The 14,137-nt window shown below is 46.7% G+C and overlaps 1 protein-coding gene across 1 annotated transcript in view; it reads left to right on the forward strand.

The window, feature by feature from the left end:
* TCF3 (transcription factor 3) overlaps nucleotides 1–14,137 on the forward strand; it is a 2,378,933-nt gene that overhangs the window by 906,417 nt on the left and 1,458,379 nt on the right. The window lies entirely within an intron of this gene.

Genomic DNA, 14,137 nt, shown 5'->3' on the forward strand with positions numbered 1-14,137 from the left:
TCTTTCCTCCACTTCTGTAGCTCCTCAGACTAGGCCCTCCTTAGGCCATACACCCTTTAGGCTTGTGTCTTCCTTGAAGAATAAACAAAACACTGAGCATATCTGTACACCTAATGGGCGCTTGCCTGATTGGCAAGCCTTCTCTCAAGGCTTGTTTAATGCTTTTATGGACCTTAGGCCTTCCTTGGCTGTTTCTCCCATGGCTTCTCCATGTGTTGTTAACCCTAGGCCCCAGACTATGGAACCTCTCACATTGGAGGCCGAAGAATCCTCAGATTCTTCTTCTGAGGATTCCTTGTCTTATGCCTCTCAAATGCCTTCTCCCTTAGGTTATGCATCCCCTGAGGAGGACTCTGCTTAGCAAGACTCCCCTGGAGAGGACCTGACCTTTGGAGAAACAGTCTCTTGGATGAGAGAATTCTTTAAATGGGACTCTACAGAAATGACTGAAGTCCAAAAGAGATATTTTGAACTCCTACAAATGGACACTCCTGCACCTTCTGCAATTCTCCCAGTCCTGCCTGCCTTTTTAGATGCTTTTTCTGCAGCTTCTAAAAATCCTGATTCCCAACTTCCTGCTCCTAGAAGACCTGACCAGATTTATAAGGATCCTGAAGGGGCAAAATTTCTTAACTGTCCTGCTGCAGATCCTGGTACCATTTCTATCTCTGCAGACAAACCATCCGACTACTACCGCCCACCTCTGTCCTCCCTTCTGTTAAGAACAGCAAAACAATGGAGAGGATTGTCCGGAAGGTGTATACTTAAGCAACTCTGGCCTTTAGGGCCATCAACTACTAGACACACGTCCAGTTTTTTCTTAGACTTCTAAGCTTTTGGATGGCTTCCCTGATTTGGCCACAAAATCCTAAATTTCTAGTCTGATCTCCTTGTCCTTACAGGTGACAAGATATTCAATCAAATGCAGTTATGATGCTGCTGAGGCTTCGGCCAGATCTGCAACTTCTGCCTCAGTACTCAGGAGGTACCTCTTGGTTGAGGTTGCAACCCCTTCCTGATGACATTGGGGCTAAATTTTTAGATGCCCCACTAGACAATTCAGCCTTGTTTGGCATCCGAGTGGCAGAACTTTTAAAAACCCTGCAACAAAAAGGAAAATAACTTGGACCTAAAACGTGTGTGTCGCCTGATCCCAAATTTCATAGAATTACTCATCGAAGACCCAGTTTATTAGAAAGCACTCTGCTTCTCCTTCTCCTGCTAGGAGCAGAAAGAGTTCCAGAAAGGAGCAGACTCTCAGGCCTGCCCAGACACCAACCCAGAAACCTCACTTTCAGGACATGACAGGAAGTCAATGACTACCTGCCTCCTCTTCCTCCCCCTCCAGGCCACATTTTGCTTTCCCAGATATTCTCTCCCTTTCTGGGAAAGCATCACCTGAGACAAGTGGGTTTTGTCTGTCAAAGAAAAAGGATTTTCTTTGTGTTTCACTGTTGCAGTTAATACATTTGGGTAATCTGCTGGCAGGTTGCCCTCAATCGGCCTGATGAACAAAGTCTTTGGTCCTGCATCGGTTGCTGTCCCTTCTTCCATGACGTCAGGTCGTCAGGGGTATAAAACATGCAGCCAACGCCATTACATCAGTTTTTCTTGCCCCAGATGTCAGGTGCCCCCCAAATGGGGAGCAAAAAAAAAAAAATACACACACACACATATATATATATATATATATCTATATATCTATATATATATATATATATATATATATATATATATATATATATATATATATATATATATATATATAAAGTCTATAATTTAAAACCCAAAAAATATACCTCCAAACAAAAGAAAATACACCCATAAAGGCTTTTAAGCATAGTAAAAGAAAGTAGAGGTATAGTAAAAGAAAAACAGGGGGCTGGCAGGTGGGTAGCCAGGACTGCAACAGTGAATACACTCGAACATCTACATTTGTGGTAAGTGTACACAACTGTACTGTGTTCTTCGTGTTTCACTGTTGCAGTAATTCCACTTGAGTAGAATCCCAAAGCGTTGGTTGGGAGGATGGATTTATACAGCATTAGGAGCAGCTATAAGGCCCTGCAGGACAGCAGTGGCAAAGCCAGCTCTGGATTTAGAGAAGAGAGGTAAATGGTAATGCAACAGTGAATACACTCTAACATCTACATTTATGGTAAGTGTGCACAATTGTACTTTATTTCATAACCTGGGTCATTCCTCATGTTTTCAGAGGCATCCCTCAGCCACCAAAGGACCAACTGTGCCCCTATTTCAGCCTGTTTTGGACAGTCTTCTTTCTCAAGGAACTATTCAGCCAGTTCCAGGCCCAGAAAAGCGAAGGGGCTTTTACTCCAGCCCCAATAAAGAATGGCCCATGGAGACCCATACTGGACCTCCCACACTTCAGCCTCTTTGTTCTAGTATCCACCTTCCGCATGCTTACCCTTGAAACTCTTTTCCCACTGATAATGCCTCAGGCATTTATGACCACTTTGGACATCAAAGATGCTTACCTATATATACCCATCAGGCCCAAATACAGGAAGTACTATGCTTTTCTGTGTGTTTCTCACATTTTCATTTCCCTGCTTTACCCTTTGGACTATCTACTGCTCAAATGGTATTCACCAAGTGCCTGGATCCAGTGGTAACTTACTGCAGGGTTCTAGAGATACACATCTTTGCTTACCTAGATGACCTCCTGATCCAGGCAGACTGCTACAATACCCTCCAAGACCCTTCTCCAGACAGTCATTTCTGTTCTGCAGTCTCTGGGCTTCACAGTCAACTTCCCTAAATCCAGTCTAAACCCCTCCCAGGACCAGGTCTTCCTGGGGTGCAGAATCAGAACAGACATGATGGTGTTTCTCCCACCCCAGAAGGTGGAAAGTCTAAAGGAATATCTGCTGTCTGTAATTCACACCCCTCCTGCAATGACAGCAAAAGAATACCTCAGACTTGGAGAACATGGCTTCCACAGTCCCTATGCTGCCACTGGCAAGACTCTACATGAGAAAGTTTCAGTGGTATCTGAGGTCAACATGGACCCGACACTCTCACTTGCTGGACAACACCATTTCTTTCCTGGCATGCTTAAGGAAGGAGATCCTTTAGTGGGTTGATCAAGTCTCTAGGAATGCAGAGCTTCCCTTGCAACCACTAGCACTAGTATAGGAAATGTACACAGATGCTTCAGATCTGGGTTTGGGAGCTGCTATGGGCAGCTTGAAGATGCAAGGCACATGGACAGGCCCCTCCAAGGTGGAACATAACGACAGAGAGATGAGAGCTCTCATCTTTGTTTTGAGAACCTTCCAACATGTCCTGAAGCAAGGACCTTTGAAACTGTTCACAGACAACATTATTTTTTTTTGTTATGTGAACAATTGGGGGCAACAAGATCTTACTTGCTATGCAGACTTGCACTCCAGACCGGCATGGAGCAGCTCTGCAGGCCATCTATATACCCTCAGCTCACAACACACAGGCAGGCACCTTAAGCAGTTCCCTGTTACAATCCTACAAATGAATGCTGCACAGGGATGTATTTGTGGACATAGTCTACAGGTAGGGTACACCACAGATAGAACTGTTTGCCTCCCCCTCTGAACAGGCAACTTCCACAATTCTATACCAGGGCTCCCAGCCCCATAGCGAGGGCAACCGGTGCCTTTTCTATCTCTTGGAAGGGGATGTTTCTATACGCTTTCCCCCTCTTCCCACTACTACAGAAAGTCCTTATGAAAATTCAGCAGGACAAACCAAAAATATTGCGGGTGACGCCCTTTTGGACAAGACAGCACTGGATGTTCTATTCTCGTGTTGCAGTAGTCTCACATGTGGGATCCTCCGTTTCAGGCAATCCAAACTTCCGGCCCCTCTATCAAAGCTTAAGCCTGGTTGCTGTCAGCTGCATGGGACGTTACACGCAAGGCCATAAACCATGGGCTATCAATGTGACATCTGCATGCACAGACCTCAGAATTTATCTGCCACAGTTGAAAGTCTGCTTGCTTTGTTCTGCTGCACGCTTCAGAAGACTATACAGATAAGTATTTCATTAGAAAATCTTTATTTTTATTATGGACTTAGATTGCTGTTGTGCTTTTTATAGCCGATGTCATCAAGGAAGGGAAAATCTAAGTGCAGTTGGCAAATTCCTCACAAAGATTCTCACAAGCTCTGCCTTTTCTGCTTAGGCCAGTTCCATAATCCTATGACGTGTAATATCTGTCAAGTCGTTTGCCCTGAAGACCCTACACAGTCATCTGGCAGCCCTTAAATTATTTGTAGAGAACCAACGTCTTAAACGCATGGCCCTTAGCATGGATACTGAACCGGCCATTAAGGTGGAGCCACCAAAAAAGAAGGCCAAGGTTACTAGGTCTACTACTGCTGCGCGTCCGACATCGGACATTCCGCCAGCTACTGGTCTAGGGGCTGATGGACATCCGGAAGAATTGGCGACTTTGTCAGGTACCATGTCAGAAGCCACCCTAACCTCTCTAGTTGGCATGTCTGCAGAGGTTTCTGCAATGTCAGCATCTGCCAATGTCAAGGGATAATCTGGCTTGACTGGACGTCCGCCTTCGGTTTCAGAACAGGGCTCCATGGCCACAGGTTGGACAACTGATTCTAGGCCTTAAGCTTCTCAAACAATTTCCAAGTCTCCTTCTCTATAGCGAAAACAAAAAACGAGGTATTTCTCTACCCCACTGGAAGACCAACCAGACTGGCAAACTCTCACAGTCCCTGTTTCAGGCCTTTATGGCCCTCAGCCCCATATAATCCTGTTTTGCGTACCCTCAGCTCTAGGCCTGCTCTGCCAGTTTCATCCCCCTTCCTCATTTGGAGGAAGACTCTTCCTCCTCTGATAAGTCGCTCACTTACACTTCTCAGCTGGCCTCTCCCCTGGAGTATTGTTCTCCAGATAAAGACTCCCCACCTGAAGACATCACCTTTGGGGAGACTATCTCCAGAATGATAGAATACTTCAAGTGGGATGCCACACAAATGACTGGGGTACAAAAAAGGTACTTTGAGCTCCTCTAGATAGTTTCCCTCTCCCTCTGCTATTCCACCTGTTGTTCCAGCTTACCTGGAAAATCTAAATCCCAACCTCCAGCCCCTAAAATCCAGATAGGTTCTATGAAATCCCTGATGATCAAAAGTACCATATCAAGCCACCCATGGCAGACCCTGCTGTCATTGCAGTGGCACCAGACATGTAATCCAGGTAGATACCTTCCTCGTCCCTCCTGCCATCAGACAAAGATAGTAAAGTGATATACAGACTGGGAAAAAAGATCTATACTTCCTCCACCCTGGCCTTTAGGGACATTAATTACCAGACACACGTGGTAAAGTATGGTCTAGATATAGTCTCCCATGCAGCTACATTGCTCTTTTCCTTGCCTGACTCCCCTACAAAGCCCCAGGTTGCTGCTAAGCTTTCCTTAGCAGGACAGGTAGCCAGGCATTCTATAAGATGCAGCTATGATGCTGCTGAAGCCTCAGCCAGATCAGTCGCTTTTGCTTCTGTATTATGCAGGTACTCCTGGCTCAGACTTCAACCCCTCCCTGATGACTTCAGGAATAAGATCTTGGATGATCCCATGGACAATAAGTTCCTCTTTGGCGGGGAATCTGCTGAACTATTCAAAAGTTTGCAGGAAAAAAGCAAGGAACTGCAGGACCTGAAGCATTTATTGGTTTCCCTAGTTCTAAAATTCTACAGGATCTACCCTGCCAAACCCAGCTTTGTTAGGAAGGCACCTACTCCTTCCACTTCATCAAAACACAGGAAAGGAGCTATGAAACCCACGTCCCATAGGACTACTTCCTCACAATCTCCCCCCAGGCAGTCCTTTCCAAACAGACTGAACGATGTGTGACTGCCTACATCCTGTCCACCTTCTCCCCGCCTCTCTCACTGTCTCTCCTATGACAACATGTTACCTCAGATCAATGGGCATTATCAGTAGTGGAAAAAGGGTACGTTATGACCTGGCAGGAAAAACCTTTACCAAAAGGCATACCCCCTACTTCCAAAAAATCAGATCCACCTGATACCACAAGTCATCCAGGATTTACTATCACAGGGCACCATATAGAGGGTTCCAGTAGAGCAAGAGGGTCAAGGGTTTTACTCCAGGCTCTTCCTGGTCCCAAAAAAGGAGGATGCTTGGAGGCCTATACTGGACCTGTCCCTGTTAAACCCTTCCTGCATGTACCTTCTTTCCACATGCTATTCCTTCAAACCCATCTTCCACTGCTGACACCCAGTGCCTTCATGGCCACTTTGGACTTGAAGGAGGCATACCGCTATATCCCCTTCCACCCAGACTTCAGGAGATTTCTGTGCTTTCCTGTGCCGTCCTCCCACTGTCAATATACTAGCTTGCCCTTTGGTTTGTCTACAGCACCAAGGGTCTTCAGTGTCTAGCTCCAGCAGTAGCCTACTGCCGAACAAAGGGCATACAGATTTTACCCTTACCTGCCGACATTATCATCCTAGCAAAATAGCCAAGTACTCTTCAGGTACACTTGCAATTCACAATGTCTCTCCTAAGAAGTCTGGGGTTTACTCTCAACCTACTGAAGTCCTCCCTCACTCTATCCCAAGACCAGTTCTTGGGCTCCAAAATAAGGACTGATTTGATGAAGGCTTTCCTCCCACAAGATAAGGTCACATCTCTAACCAGCTTCTTCCAAGACCTACTTCTAGTCACCCACATCTCTGCCCGGGATTTTCTCTGTCTTCTGGTCTTCATGGCAGCTAATTTTCATATGCTTCTCCTTCCCAGGTTGCACATCTGGAAGTTCCAGTGGTACTTGAAATATGTCTGGTCACAACACAAATCACCCCCTGGATTTTCAGGTGCCCTGCCTGAAGAAAGAGTTGAGGTGATGGATCCAGCAAATAGGCCAGAACCCAGGCATCCCTCTGCACCCCACCAAGCCAGTCCAGTTCATGCACACAGATGCCTCAGACCAGGGATGGGGGACCGCTATGAACGGTCTCAAGGTACAGGCTTAATGGGAGCCCTCCTAACAGATAAAAAACATCCATGTAAGGGAAATGACTGCTTTCCTTCCAGCTTTAAAGACCTTCCTCCTGCTCATTCAACCTGGTCCCCTTTAAGTTTTCACAGACAACACCACAGTGATGTGGTAAATCAACAAGCAGTGGGGGGACCAGATCCTACTTATTTTGCAGGCTAGCAATACAGACATGGGAGTTGGCCACTCAGTACAGTGTAACACTGCAGGTGGTCTACATCCCCTCACAAGACAGAGGCAGATGCCCTCAGCAGATCATTTTGTCAGCATCATGAATGGATGTTGCACAGGGATGTTTTAGACATTGTCCATCAGTGGGGCACCCCACAGATAGATCTGTTTGCCTCCCCTCAGAACAGACAACTAGCGCTATTCTGCTCCAGGCTCCCCCTCCCCACTAATGTGGAAGGTGGATGCCTTTTCAATCTCTTGGAAGGGCCTTTTCTTTACTTATTTCTCCCCTTCCCTCTCATCCAGATGGTCCTACTGAAAATTCAACAGGACAAACCAAAAATCGTGCTGGTGACCCCCTATTGGCCAAGGCAGCATTGATTCCCCCTTCTATCTCTTGCAAAGGGCAATCACCACAAGTTGCCTCAGAAGGTGGACCTTCTCACGCAACAGAAGGGATCCCTTATCCATCCTCATCCAAAAACCCTCCGCTTAACCCTGTGTGTGATTAACTTGTGATCCCTTTCAGGAACGTTTTCCTGAGGACTTGCTATCTGTCCTGCAGGAGGCCAGGAAGCCTACTACCAGGAGAGTTTACTTATCAAAATGGAAAAGGTTCTCCAGCTGGTGTTTTCCAAGTGGATGTCCGTCTAGTTCTAGCCTACGTGTGTGAGCTGCTAAAATCAGAACTTTCATACTCTTTAGTGAAAGTCTATTTGGCAGCCATTTCAGCCTGCTTATCCATTGATCCACCCCTATTATCAAGACTAGAGGTGAAACTTTTTCTTAAGGCGGGTCTCCACGTCAGACCACCAAGGAAATCTAGCCCTCCTCCGTGGGACCTGAACTTTGTTGTGGAGAAACTTGCCATTGCCCCTTTTGAACCTGCAGCTTCTGCCACTTTAAAGATGTGTAGCTGAAAGACTACTTTGTTAGTAGCCCTCACTTCAGCTAGAAGAGTCTGTGAGCTGCAAGCACTCATAGGTACTCCACTCTACACTATCTTTCACAGGGACATGGTTTCTCTTCATGCTAACCTCTCATTCATCCCCAAAGTGGTCAATGAACTGTCCCTCAACCAATCTATTCATTTTTCCACCTTCTTCACCTCGCCACAGAATGACAGTGAGAGAGTGCTCGATTCCCTTGATGTTCACAGGTAGCTGAGGATGTCCTTCGTGTTTCACTGTTGCAGTCATCACATTTGGGTTATCCCTACCAGCGTAGCCTTGGGCCCACCCAAATACCAGAGGTTCAGTATTTCTGCTTCGGTTGCTGTCGTTTCAGGACTAACGTTAGGTCATCAGTAGTATAAAGTAAGGCAGCTGATGCCATGACATCAGTCTTTCTTGCCGTGGAGCCCGAAGCAGAAGCAGTTCACACGAGTGCCGGTTGGCCACTACCTGAGTTTTGTCTACCGAATTGAAGTTGAAAGTTTTCTAAAGCTATGTACCCCATTGGGGATCCTTTTTTCTTGGACTAACTGATGTCAGAAAAAGTTAATTGTCTCACCTGTGGAAAGCAAATACCACATTGAGACTTTCATTCTTACTGCGTCACTTGTTTAGGCTCAGACCATGACATCCCCTGTTGTCAATTCTGTGCTTTGTTCAACGCCAGAACTGTCAGCCATCAGGCGCTTATTGTAGCCAGATATTTTCGCTTACAGTCCTCGAATTCCGATATGGTTTTGATAAGCCATCCGCCAGCAGATCTTCCAAAAAAAAAAAATGTAAAGATAAAGACAGAGACCTACCGCAGAGGTCCAGACCTACCGACGATGCTTCCATTAAGCTAGTTGTCAGTTATCCGATCCTCAGTGAGGCGCTTTTGCAGCCCCTGATGCCCACTTCTGTTGATTCGCAGGCCACTACTGAGACCCTTTCAGAGTCTGGTATGCCTCAAAACTCTTCGACTACGAATCCTGCAGTCATCTGTACCTTGGATGGGTCTGGAGCTGCTGAGCAGGCACCAGCTTCCAAGGAAGTCCTTCGCACTACCAATTCTTGACAAACTGACGTCTTCTTTCGCAACTACCGTTCTTTCGAAAATGACTGAGTTTCTTAGGCCCAGGGTACGAACACCACCCAAGAAACAAATGACCCAATCTCAGGCACCTGCTTCCTTGCCTCGGTCTTATGTGCTTAAAATGGCAAAAGACCTTATCATGCCGATCAGGGGAAGCCAAGCTACCCCTTCCAAAAGGAAGGGATCTGTCCCTTGTAGTTTTGTCTGAACAAGAGTCAGATGACTCTGATGCATTTGAATATGAAGACGTGCAACCCCTCTGTACTTACGAGGATTCTGATGCAGAGAACTCAATCCCTTCAAGCTCTCCTCAGAGGATTTTTCCTTTGGGAAAAACCCTTCATACCTTAAGGGAGCATTTCCAATGGGAGAGTCAAGACTACCCTTGGTCTAAAAAAAAAAAGACTTGGGGAATTCTTAGATCTTCCACAGCACAGACCCTTGGCCATCCACCCAGTCCTGTATGTTGTGGAGGATATTTTCCTGGAATCCAGCTTGATTCCTGAGACCCTCCCTCCTGCACCCAGAAAACCAGAAAGGTACTATAGAGTCCCTGACTCGCAAAAATTTCTTTTTAAAAATCCTACTGCTGACCCTGAGGTAATTTCTCAAGGGCTTAAAGGGATTAAAGCAACCTCTGCTAAGAATGCCACCCCCTCAGATAGGGATGCCTGAGCACTAGACAGACGGGGTAAGAAAAGTATACACCTCAGCTACTCTTGCTGTCAGGGCACTGAATTGTTAGTTCCATATGCTGAAATTTCAGCAACATACCCTGGAACTCCTCAAACAAAAAAATGTCTTCCTTTCCTGCTTGTGCAGCGTTGCAAGAGTTAATGCATTCTGCAAGTCAAGTAACTAAACACACCTTGCACTGTGGTTTTGATGCCCTAGAAGCTTCTTGCAGGGCTGAAGTCACTGGATCTGTCATTAGAAGGCATACATGGCTTAAGGAACAGCCCCTGCCAGACCATGTCCAATCTAAATTGTTGGATTCCCCCTTGCACAAAGACAGCTTATTCAGCACTAAGGCAGAAGAGGTCTTAAAAAAAAGATGGAAGAAAAAGCAAATTCTATGCAGACAGTTAAGGATTTCTTACAGGTCCAGCCTCCCAGGTTCAGCAGGCATTGTCCCACCAAGCACTGGTCCTTTCCTGCTCCCACTAAGCCAGTCCAGCCCAGGCACCGGGGAACCAGAACCCCCAGACAGCAGCCACAGGGAATGCAGAGATCTAAGCAGTGGACTACCTCCACTTCAAAAACAGGGAGTTCTAAGCCACCCCTTATGGTAAGAACTCACAATGACTCACTTCCCACACCCCCTCCCTCTGCCCACCTTCACTTACCCCTAGGAGGAAAACTCCTTTCACGGAAGCACCTGGGCCACCATTACCAACGACCACTGGGTTCTCAACAGTGTCTCAGGGATACAAATTATCCTTCCACACCCTTCCCAACCCCAAAAGGGTTCCCAGATCTACCTCCAAACCAGTGGGCAGAGGCTCAAAAGCAAATCCTTTCCCTGCTTTCTATGAGGGCAGTAGAGCATGTTCCTGCAGAACAGATAGGCCAAGGTTTCTACTCCAGACTTTTTGTGGTGCCCATAAAAGAGGACACCTGGCACCCCATCCTCGATTTATCCATTCTAAACACCTTCCTGGTGATCCCAAAATTCAAAATGCTCACCCTCCAGCAGCTGCTACCCATGCTCTCCAAGGACGCTTGGCTAGCCACCCTAGATCTAAGAGGCCTACCTCCACATTCCTATCAGGGAGTCATGCAGGAGATATCTCCATTTCAGAGTATGATCTCGACACTTTCAGTTCTCTCTGTTTCTCTTTGGCTTATCTACTGCTCCCAGAGTTTTCACAAAATGTCTGGCTCTGGCCATTGCCTTTTGCAGACAAAGGAATATCCAGATTTACCATACTTGGACAACTGCCTTATTTAGGCAGACAGCCAGGAAAAGCTGCTCAAGCGCCTGGCCTTTGTACAGACCCTACTAACCTCCCTAGAGTGCACAATAAACGAAAATAAATCCAAACAGGTGCCCACCCAAAGGATTATCTTCCTGGGAGCAAGCCTGGACACAGCATCCCAGATGGCACTCCTTACACCAGAAAAACAAATTTTCCTGACAGCCTACTTAACTCAAATAGCCACCAGACCCCAGTTATCTGCAAGGAAGATCCTGCAAACTCTGGAGTTAATTTCATCTTGCATACTACTCATTCCATATGCCAGACTGCATATGAGGAAACTTCAGTGGTACCTAAAAAGCCTTTCGTGTCAACACTCTCAAGACCTGGAGGCTCTTATACCTATAATTCCTTGCCTCAGAAAATATTTTCTTTGGTGGGCAACAGCTTGCTCCTACAACAAGGGATTACCTTTCTCACTACCCCCTGCCGCCCAGACCATCACCACAGTCGCATCAGACTATGCTTGGGGTGCACATCTGGACGGCAGGTGCATACAGGGCCAATGTAGCCCGCAGCAAATCTCTCTGCTCATCAACCAAAAAGAGATAATGGCTGTCCAGCATTCCTTGATAGCTTTCAAGCCCTTGTCTCCCCAGGGGCTCTCCTGATCAAAACAGACAGCACCACTGTGATGTGGTATATAAACAAGCAGGGAGGGACTCACTCCTACCCTCTATGCAGACTGGCTATGACCCTTTGGCACACAGCCTCTGTCATGCCACTGCACCTGTTAGCACAATTCCTACCAGGTTCTCTCAACTATCTGGCAGACCAATTAAGCAGAAATCTTCTGGACCCACATGAGTGGCAACTCAACAGAAGAGCCTTCACCCTAATAAGTCAGAAATGGGGCACCCCAACAGTCGACCTCTTTGCCTCACACACCAACCATCAGCTCAGGAAATTCTGCTTCAGCGAGCATCACTGCATGGCTTGGAAAGTGGATGCCCTCCTTCCCCTGGGCCAGTCTATGCCTTTTCTCCACTGCCTGTCATCCTCTGGGTACTGCTCAAAATAAAGGAGGAAAAATCAAGGACAATTCTTATAGCGCCAGACTGGCCTCGCCAGCACTGATACCCCTTGCTGCACAGCCTGTCCCCACTGCCACCATGGCATCTTCCTCGGATTCCAAACCTCCTGACCCAGAGGGAAGGGGAATTCATGCTTCCCCAATTGCAAACACTCAGTTTGGCAGCTTGGCTTATTCCCTAACCCCCTGATCAATCTGCCAACCTCAGTAAACAGGTTCTAGATGTACGTGAGGCCAAACGCACTAGAAAGTCTTACGCTGACAAATGGAAAAGGTTATGAACTTGGATCCAGGCTAAGGTAGCCATTATGGCACAGCCCTCCCCTCCTGTCATCCTGGATTACTTAGCTGACATACTACACAGAGGCCTTTCTTTCTCCTCTATAAAAATTCATGACTGCTATCTTCCCCACTGAGCAGCCCTTTTTCTCACACCCTTTGATCAAACAGTTTCTAAGAGGGGCTAGCAACTTGAGGCCACCCAGAAGAGCACCAACCCCAGCTTGGGACCTTAACTCTGTGTTGGAAAGCTCACCCTGCCCCGTTTTGAACCAGCTTCTTCTGCAGAGTTAACATTTCTCTCCTGGAAGACCGCTTTCCTTCTGGCCATCACTTCAGCCAGAAGAGTTTCCGAGCTGCAAGCGCTCATGGCTGTGGAACCCTTCATCATCTTCCATGCTGACAGGGCATCACTCAGAACTAACCCATCCTTCATGCCTAAGGTGATGTCCAGTGTGGCTCTCAACCAAGTCCATTCATTTGCCCACCTTTTTTCCTAATCCCCAGAACAAGGGGGAAAGGGTTCTGCATTCTCTAGATGTGCATAGACAGCTCAGGTTCTATCTAGACGGGACTATCCTTCAGATTGTCTGATCATTTGCTGGTTAGCTTTGTTACAGGGGCAGAAGGCAAAGCCATCTCCAAACAAAGCATTCCCAAATGGATAGCACACTGCATTAATTTCTGCTACAAACAACATGGAAAGCCTCCCACCAAGGGATTCAGGACCCACTCTACCAGAGCAGCCTGCACCTCTGCAGCTTTCCTCAGAGGAGTCCCCACCAGGGATGTCCTGGAGGCTGCCACCTGGACATCTGTTCACACTTTTACCAAACATTACCACCTGCCTCTCTTCTCCAAATCCAGGGCAGGGTTTGCCTCTGGAGTCTTGCAGTGCATCCTAGCCAGCCCCTAGTTTCCCTGACTGCCTCCACCCATTTTCCCAGCTTTGGGAATCAACCCAAATGTGATGACTGCAACAGTGAAACACGAAGAACATAGTACAGTTGTGTACACTTACCATAAATGTAGATGTTCGAGTGTATTCACTGTTGCAGTCCTGGTTTCTCTCCCTCCATCTCCCTTTCTTCTCTTTTCCATACAAGGGACATGTTGATATTTACTTTCTACTGGTGGTGTTCTTCCAACAGAACCTGGCTGCTACTTGGGGGCTTCTGACAGGGTAGGGCAAGAAAAACTAATGTAATGGCGTCCGCTGCCTTACTTTATACTACTGATGATCTGACATCAGTCCTGAAGCGACAGCAGCTGACACAGAAATACTAAGCCTCTGGTATTTAGGCCAGCCAAGGGCCACCCTGGCAGGGATAACCCAAATGTGATGACTGCAACAGTGAATACACTCGAACATTTACATTTATGCTAAGTGTACACAACTGTACTTTTTATCTGGACAAGACCAAAGACATTAGAAAGTCCAACCAACTACTAAGCTGCTATGTAAAATTGCATTCTAGTCTTAAAATTGTACTGTACCTGATATTGCTATTATCTGTGTGGTGTATTATCTCCCCAGGCCTCTACTGAAAATGGACATATAACCAGTTGGACTAGCCCGGTCAACGAATGTAAAATAAAA

Source organism: Protopterus annectens, chromosome 13.part0, assembly GCF_019279795.1.
Source record: "Protopterus annectens isolate FY-2018-M chromosome 13.part0, PAN1.0, whole genome shotgun sequence".
Taxonomy (NCBI): Eukaryota; Metazoa; Chordata; order Ceratodontiformes; family Protopteridae; genus Protopterus; species Protopterus annectens.